Raw genomic sequence first — 10,000 nt, forward strand, 5'->3', positions numbered from 1 at the left:
TTACAGTTAGAGAACAGGGAATAGTGCTGAATCGGGAGGGAGGGAGGGAGGGAATAAGGAGGGAAGATGGGGAGAAAGGAGGAGGGGAAGGAGAGAAAGAGAGGAAATAAAGCGAGGAGGGAGGGAGGGAGGGAAAGCTCTTGGTCAAATCTGCATCCTCGACACATTTCTATGAACTGGAAGGAGAGAGGGAAGAGGGGAGAGAGAGAGAGAGAGAGACAGAGAGAGAGAGAGGAGGAGCAAAAAACTCCTGAACTCAGCAAGGGGACTAAAAACACCAATTCTAAAGTTCTGAAGTTCTGATCCGACACTAAAAAACTGCTGTCGCTGCTCTCTCTCACTCACACACACACACACACACACACACACACACACACACACACACACACACACACACACACACACACACACACACACACACACACACACACACACACACACACACACACACACACACACAAAATCAGTCTTGCTGAAACATCAAAATACGGTAGAACAAAATGTAACACAATGAAGTCAGAAATCAGGAGGGAAATGAAACAGTGAGGTCAGAAATCAGGAGGGAAATGAAACACAGTGAGGTCAGAAATCAGGAGGGAAATGACAGTTCACATTAGATTCTTTAATGATACCAGTAGATTGACAGCTACATGGTGCCAACTGCCAAGCAATGAGGAATGTGTGTGTGTTACAAGCAAAAACTCTAACAGGAAGTACCAGTGACGCTGGTAGGTCCTCAATACGGACGTTGTCCAATGAAGCGGATGCTAATCTACAGGACTGTTTCGCTAGCACAGACTGGAATATGTTCTGGGATTCATCCAATAACATTGAGGAGTTTACCACATCAGTCACTGGCTTCATTAATACTGAGCTAAAGGCTAGAGCTGCCGCTTCCAAGGAGTAGGACACTAGTCCAGACGCTTATGAGAAATCCTGCTATGACCTCCGACAAGCCATCAAACAGGCAAAATGTCAATACAGGACTAAGATCGAGTTAAATGCCTTCTATGCTCGCTTTGAGGCAAGCAACCCTGAACCATGCATGAGAACACCAGCTGTTCTGGACGAGTGTGTGATCTCTCTCTCCATAGCCGATGTGAGTAAGACATTTAAACAGGTTAACATTAACAAGGCCGCGGGGCCAGACAGAATACCAGAACACGTACTCGGAGCATCCACTGACTAGCTGGCAATTGTCAAGAATGGCAAGATAACATGCCAAATTACTATCGCCCCGTAGCACTCACATCTATAGCATGAAATGTTTTGAAAGGCTGGTCATGGCTCACATCAACACCATCATCCCAGAAACTCTAGACCCACTCCAATTCGCACACCGCCCCAACAGATCCACAGATGACACAATCTCTATTACACTCCACACTGTCCTTTCCCACATGGACAAAAATACCTTTGTAAGAAAGCTGTTCATTGACTACAGCTCAGCATTCACCATAGTCCCCTCAAGCTCATAACCCTGGGACTGAACACCTTCCTCTGCAACTGGTTCCTGGACTTCCTGATGGGCCGCCACCAAGTGTTGAAGGTAGGCAACAACACTTCTGCCACACTGACCATCAACACGGTGGCCCCTCAGGGGTGTGTGCTTAGTCCCCTGCTGCACGACTGCGTGGACGCGCACAACTCCAACACCATCATCAGGTTACCTGACGACACAACGGTGGTAGGACTGATCACCAACGACGATGAGGCACCATATAGGGAGGAGGTCAGGTACCTGGCAGTGTGGTGCCACGACAACAACCTCTCCCTCACCATCAGCAAGGCAAAGGATGTGATTGTGGACAATAGGAAACAGAAAGGTGAGCAAGCCCTCATCCACTGCCGGTTTAGAGATTCAAGTTCCTCTGTGTCCACATCACGAAGGAATTAACATGGTCCATAGACACACCTACACAGCTGTGAAGAGGGCACAAACTATATGTACATAGCTATCATAATTACCTTGTACCCCTGCACATTGACTCAGTACTGGTACTCTCTGTACAGTATATAGACATGTTATTCTTACTCATTATTGTTATTACGTTATTCATTGTGTATTTATTCCTCATGTCACTATTTTAATATGTATATATACAGTGCCTTGCGAAAGTATTCGGCCCCCTTGAACTTTGCGACCTTTTGCCACATTTCAGGCTTCAAACATAAAGATATAAAACTGTATTTTTTTGTGAAGAATCAACAACAAGTGGGACACAATCATGAAGTGGAACTACATTTATTAGATATTTCAAACTTTTTTAACAAATCAAAAACTGAAAATTGGGCGTGCAAAATTATTCAGCCCCTTTACTTTCAGTGCAGCAAACTCTCTCCAGAAGTTCAGTGAGGATCTCTGAATGATCCAATGTTGACCTAAATGACTAATGATGATAAATACAATCCACCTCTGTGTAATCAAGTCTCCGTATAAATGCACCTGCACTGTGATAGTCTCAGAGGTCCGTCAAAAGCGCAGAGAGCATCATGAAGAACAAGGAACACACCAGGCAGGTCCGAGATACTGTTGTGAAGAAGTTTAAAGCCGGATTTGGATACAAAAAGATTTCCCAAGCTTTAAACATCCCAAGGAGCACTGTGCAAGCGATAATATTGAAATGCAAGGAGTATCAGACCACTGCAAATCTACCAAGACCTGGCCGTCCCTCTAAACTTTCAGCTCATACAAGGAGAAGACTGATCAGAGATGCAGCCAAGAGGCCCATGATCACTCTGGATGAACTGCAGAGATCTACAGCTGAGGTGGGAGACTTTGTCCATAGGACAACAATCAGTCGTATATTGCACAAATCTGGCCTTTATGGAAGAGTGGCAAGAAGAAAGCCATTTCTTAAAGATATCCATAAAAAGTGTTGTTTAAAGTTTGCCACAAGCCACCTGGGAGACACACCAAACATGTGGAAGAAGGTGCTCTGGTCAGATGAAACCAAAATTGAATTATGTTTGGCGTAAAAGCAACACAGCTCATCACCCTGAACACACCATCCCCACTGTCAAACATGGTGGTGGCAGCATCATGGTTTGGGCCTGCTTTTCTTCAGCAGGGACAGGGAAGATGGTTAAAATTGATGGGAAGCTGGATGGAGCCAAATACAGGACCATTCTGGAAGAAAACCTGATGGAGTCTGCAAAAGACCTGAGACTGGGACGGAGATTTGTCTTCCAACAAGACAATGATCCAAAACATAAAGCAAAATCTACAATGGAATGGTTTAAAAATAAACATATCCAGGTGTTAGAATGGCCAAGTCAAAGTCCAGACCTGAATCCAATCGAGAATCTGTGGAAAGAACTGAAAACTGCTGTTCACAAATGCTCTCCATCCAACCTCACTGAGCTCGAGCTGTTTTGCAAGGAGGAATGGGAAAAAATGTCAGTCTCTCGATGTGCAAAACTGATAGAGACATACCCCAAGCGACTTACAGCTGTAATCGCAGCAAAAGGTGGCGCTACAAAGTATTAACTTAAGGGGGCTGAATAATTTTGCACGCCCAATTTTTCAGTTTTTGATTTGTTAAAAAAGTTTGAAATATCCAATAAATGTCGTTCCACTTCATGATTGTGTCCCACTTGTTGTTGATTCTTCACAAAAAAATACAGTTTTATATCTTTATGTTTGAAGCCTGAAATGTGGAAAAAGGTCGCAAAGTTCAAGGGGGCCGAATACTTTCGCAAGGCACTGTATATGTATGTATATATATATATATATATATATATATATATATATATATATATATATATATACAATTATTATTATTTTATTTTTTTAATCTGTATCTTTCTCTCTGCATTGTTGGAAAATACAAGAAACCTTTCCCTGTTAGTCTACACCTGTTGTTTACCAAGCATGAGACAAATAACATTCCATTTGATTTTGTGCGTGGTTGTATGTTAAAACATTTTTTAAAGTGTATATCTTTTTAGGGGGTGGATCAGCTTTAACGTTGCGGATAGATTGTTGCTTCCATCAATGTAATTGTCTGCATCATTTCCAATCGCCTATATATTTTGGGGGTAAATATACACTACCGTTCAAAAGTTTGGGGTCATTTAGAAATGTCCTTGTTTTTTAAAGAAAAGCAAATTTTTTTGTCCATTAAAATAACATCAAATTGATCAGAAATACAGTGTAGACATTGTTAATGTTGTAAATGACTGTTGTAGCTGGAAACGGCTGATTTTTAATGGAATATCTACAGAGGTGTACAGAGGCCCATTATCAGCAACCATCACTCCTGTGTTCCAATGGCACGTTGTGTTAGCTAATCCAAGTTTATCATTTTAAAAGGCTAATTGATCATTACAAAACCCTTTTGCAATTATGTTAGCACAGCTGAAAACTCATTAAAGAAACAATAAAACTGGCCTTAGACTAGTTGAGAATCTGGAGCATCAGCATTTGTGGGTTCGATTACAGGCTCAAAATGGCCAGAAACAAAAACAAGGACAAGTACATTAGAGTGTCTAGTTTGAGAAACAGACACCTCACAAGTCCTCAACTGGCAGCTTCATTAAATAGTACCCGCAAAACACAAGTCTCAACGTCAACAGTGAAGAGGCGACTACAGCATGCTGCTTCTAGGCAACTGTGCTATTTCACATACGTTCTGAACCTATATACATTTTACAGACCCTGTATGTTCTACCTGTGTAATCTTGTTGTTATTAGTCCCACCCTTCAGCTCCATTCAACCCCTCCCATCTATCTCTTAACACCATCCAGTCCCACCCTCCAGCACCATTCAACCTCTCCCATCTATCTCTTAACACCATCCAGTCCCACCCTCCAGCACCATTCAACCCCTCCCATCTATCTCTTAACACCATCCAGTCCCTTCAGCTCCATTCAACCCCTCCCATCTATCTCTTAACACCATCCAGTCCCAACCTCCAGCTCCATTCAACCCCTCCCATCTATCTCTTAACACCATCCAGTCCCACCCTCCAGCACCATTCAACCCCTCCCATCTATCTCTTAACACCATCCAGTCCCTTCAGCTCCATTCAACCTCTCCCATCTGTCTCTTAACACCATCCAGTCCCAACCTCCAGCTCCATTCAACCCCTCCCATCTATCTCTTAACACCATCCAGTCCCTCCAGCTCCATTCAACCTCTCCCATCTATCTCTTAACACCATCCAGTCCCTTCAGCTCCATTCAACCCCTCCCATCTATCTCTTAACACCATCCAGTCCCTCCAGCTCCATTCAACCTCTCCCATCTGTCTCTTAACACCATCCAGTCCCAACCTCCAGCTCCATTCAACCCCTCCCATCTATCTCTTAACACCATCCAGTCCCTCCAGCTCCATTCAACCTCTCCCATCTATCTCTTAACACCATCCAGTCCCTCCAGCTCCATTCAACCCCTCCCATCTATCTCTTAACACCATCCAGTCCCTCCAGCTCCATTCAACCTCTCCCATCTATCTCTTAACACCATCCAGTCCCTTCAGCTCCATTCAACCTCTCCCATCTGTCTCTTAACACCCTCCAGTCCCTTCAGCTCCATTCAACCCCTCCCATCTATCTCTTAACACCCTCCAGTCCCTTCAGCTCCATTCAACCTCTCCCATCTATCTCTTAACACCATCCAGTCCCTTCAGCTCCATTCAACCTCTCCCATCTATCTCTTAACACCATCCAGTCCCAACCTCCAGCTCCATTCAACCCCTCCCATCTATCTCTTAACACCCTCCAGTCTCTTCAGCTCCATTCAACCCCTCCCATCTATCTCTTAACACCCTCCAGTCCCTTCAGCTCCATTCAACCTCTCCCATCTATCTCTTAACACCATCCAGTCCCTTCAGCTCCATTCAACCTCTCCCATCTATCTCTTAACACCATCCAGTCCCAACCTCCAGCTCCATTCAACCCCTCCCATCTATCTCTTAACACCATCCAGTCCCTTCAGCTCCATTCAACCCCTCCCATCTGTCTCTTAACATCCATATTGGATTTATATATTTTCAACTGTGCTGTGATGCTTCACAAAAAATACTGAACCTTTCTATTATCATGGTTTCTACAGATTGTAAATTAAAGATAAACATTATTGCTAAAATAATGATTATATTATTGATTGATTGACTATGACTTTTCAGATCCCCCAGTATTGCTCTCTGCAGAGATATCTCCAGGTAAATGCTGCAATTCTTCAGCCATTCCTGGACCTGTGACCAAAAACAAGCTACATACGAACACAGTACCAAAATAAATGATCTAATGGCTCTGCTTCCTCTCAGCAACATCTGCAGAGCTGGGAAGACTGTATCCCCCTGTATATAACATATACATCTGCAGAGCTGGGAAGACTGTATCCCCCTGCATATAACATATACATCTGCAGAGCTGGGAAGACTGTATCCCCCTGTATATAACATATACATCTGCAGAGCTGGGAAGACTGTATCCCCCTGTATATAACATATACATCTGCAGAGCTGGGAAGACTGTATCCCCCTGTATATAACATATACATATGCAGAGCTGGGAAGACTGTATCCCCCTGTATATAACATATACATCTGCAGAGCTGGGAAGACTGTATCCCCCTGTATATAACATATACATCTGCAGAGCTGGGAAGACTGTATCCCCCTGTATATAACATATACATCTGCAGAGCTGGGAAGACTGTATCCCCCTGTATATAACATATACATCTGCAGAGCTGGGAAGACTGTATCCCCCTGTATATAACATATACATCTGCAGAGCTGGGAAGACTGTATCCCCCTGTATATAACATATACATTTGCAGAGCAGGGAAGACTGTATCCCCCTGTATATAACATATACATCTGCAGAGCTGGGAAGACCGTATCCCCCTGTATATAACATATACATCTGCAGAGCTGGGAAGACCGTATCCCCCTGTATATAACATATACATCTGCAGAGCTGGGAAGACTGTATCCCCCTGTATATAACATATACACCTGCAGAGCTGGGAAGACCGTATCCCCCTGTATATAACATATACATCTGCAGAGCTGGGAAGACTGTATCCCCCTGTATATAACATATACATCTGCAGAGCTGGGAAGACTGTATCCCCCTGTATATAACATATACATCTGCAGAGCTGGGAAGACTGTATCCCCCTGTATATAACATATACATCTGCAGAGCTGGGAAGACCGTATCCCCCTGTATATAACATATACATCTGCAGAGCTGGGAAGACCGTATCCCCCTGTATATAACATATACACCTGCAGAGCTGGGAAGACTGTATCCCCCTGTATATAACATATACATCTGCAGAGCTGGGAAGACCGTATCCCCCTGTATATAACATATTCATCTGCAGAGCTGGGAAGACTGTATCCCCCTGTATATAACATATACATCTGCAGAGCTGGGAAGACTGTATCCCCCTGTATATAACATATACATCTGCAGAGCTGGGAAGACTGTATCCCCCTGTATATAACATATACATCTGCAGAGCTGGGAAGACTGTATCCCCCTGTATATAACATATACATCTGCAGAGCTGGGAAGACTGTATCCCCCTGTATATAACATATACATCTGCAGAGCTGGGAAGACTGTATCCCCCTGTATATAACATATACATCTGCAGAGCTGGGAAGACTGTATCCCCCTGTATATAACATATACATCTGCAGAGCTGGGAAGACTGTATCCCCCTGTATATAACATATACATCTGCAGAGCTGGGAAGACTGTATCCCCCTGTATATAACATATACACCTGCAGAGCTGGGAAGACTGTATCCCCCTGTATATAACATATACACCTGCAGAGCTGGGAAGACTGTATCCCCCTGTATATAACATATACATCTGCAGAGCTGGGAAGACTGTATCCCCCTGTATATAACATATACACCTGCAGAGCTGGGAAGACTGTATCCCCCTGTATATAACATATACATCTGCAGAGCTGGGAAGACTGTATCCCCCTGTATATAACATATACATCTGCAGAGCTGGGAAGACTGTATCCCCCTGTATATAACATATACACCTGCAGAGCTGGGAAGACTGTATCCCCCTGTATATAACATATACATCTGCAGAGCTGGGAAGACCGTATCCCCCTGTATATAACATATACATCTGCAGAGCTGGGAAGACTGTATCCCCCTGTATATAACATATACATCTGCAGAGCTGGGAAGACTGTATCCCCCTGTATATAACATATACATCTGCAGAGCTGGGAAGACTGTATCCCCCTGTATATAACATATACATCTGCAGAGCTGGGAAGACTGTATCCCCCTGTATATAACATATACATCTGCAGAGCTGGGAAGACTGTATCCCCCTGTATATAACATATACATCTGCAGAGCTGGGAAGACTGTATCCCCCTGTATATAACATATACACCTGCAGAGCTGGGAAGACTGTATCCCCCTGTATATAACATATACATCTGCAGAGCTGGGAAGACTGTATCCCCCTGTATATAACATATACATCTGCAGAGCTGGGAAGACCGTATCCCCCTGTATATAACATATACATCTGCAGAGCTGGGAAGACTGTATCCCCCTGTATATAACATATACATCTGCAGAGCTGGGAAGACTGTATCCCCCTGTATATAACATATACATCTGCAGAGCTGGGAAGACCGTATCCCCCTGTATATAACATATACATCTGCAGAGCTGGGAAGACTGTATCCCCCTGTATATAACATATACATCTGCAGAGCTGGGAAGACTGTATCCCCCTGTATATAACATATACATCTGCAGAGCTGGGAAGACCGTATCCCCCTGTATATAACATATACATCTGCAGAGCTGGGAAGACTGTATCCCCCTGTATATAACATATACATCTGCAGAGCTGGGAAGACTGTATCCCCCTGTATATAACATATACATCTGCAGAGCTGGGAAGACTGTATCCCCCTGTATATAACATATACATCTGCAGAGCTGGGAAGACTGTATCCCCCTGTATATAACATATACATCTGCAGAGCTGGGAAGACTGTATCCCCCTGTATATAACATATACATCTGCAGAGCTGGGAAGACTGTATCCCCCTGTATATAACATATACATCTGCAGAGCTGGGAAGACTGTATCCCCCTGTATATAACATATACATCTGCAGAGCTGGGAAGACTGTATCCCCCTGTATATAACAGCTGACTGACTAATCTTGTTTGAGGGAGAACCGTTTGTTACGGCCTCCCACAACATTCACACACACAACTCATTAGAAAGAGGCACCTTGCTAACTGGAGTTACACACACACACACACACGCACGCACGCACGCACGCACGCACACACACACACAAATAGGCCACACTATTCTCTACATTAGGGATGGACAACTGGCTCCCTACAGGCCACACTATTCTCTACATTAGGGATGGACAACTGGCTCCCTACAGGCCACACTATTCCCTACATTAGGGATGGACAACTGGCTCCCTACAGGCCACATGCGGCCTTATGAAGGCCTGTGGACCAATAATAAAACACATTTTTAAATTCAGTCAGGGTCTCAACTGACAGTTGAGAGTTAGAATAGTAGACAAGGTGAATTTAGAAATTAGGTTGTGCATCAGCAGTCACTCAATTAGCCCATGTCAGCAATTTTTTGGGGGGGATTAGTAAATGATACTAGCGGCCAGCTATCTAAACTTGTAGTAAGCATGGCCGAATTATCGACCGGGGTGGGGCCCATTGATCATCGGTTTTCATATTAAAACTACAAATACTTGCCTCCAACCTACAGCAAAATGTATATAATTGCAGGAAATTAGCTGTAAAAGGGCACATTTTTCTCTGTGCCCCATGTGGCAAAATCTGTAGAATTGCAGCAAACTTGTTTTAAAACGGCTAATTGTTTCCTGCTCCGAGGCTAAATGTGCAGGATTACAGGAAATGAACATGAAAACGTATTTTTGTCATCTTCGCTGTCACAGGGGGGGGGGGGGGGGGGGGGGGCTGGATGTGGGAACACAGAC

At 43.9% G+C, this 10,000-nt stretch overlaps 2 protein-coding genes across 3 annotated transcripts in view; one reads left to right on the forward strand and one right to left on the reverse strand.

Moving 5' to 3' along the window:
• The window catches only part of LOC118940024, a 1,007,326-nt gene that overhangs the window by 896,562 nt on the left and 100,764 nt on the right, over positions 1 to 10,000 (forward strand). The gene's annotated exons all lie outside the window — the stretch shown is intronic.
• Positions 1 to 10,000, reverse strand: part of LOC110485498 (transcription factor MafG-like) — a 50,268-nt gene that overhangs the window by 25,525 nt on the left and 14,743 nt on the right. The window lies entirely within an intron of this gene.

This window comes from Oncorhynchus mykiss, chromosome 17, assembly GCF_013265735.2.
Source record: "Oncorhynchus mykiss isolate Arlee chromosome 17, USDA_OmykA_1.1, whole genome shotgun sequence".
NCBI classification, from domain to species: Eukaryota; Metazoa; Chordata; class Actinopteri; order Salmoniformes; family Salmonidae; genus Oncorhynchus; species Oncorhynchus mykiss.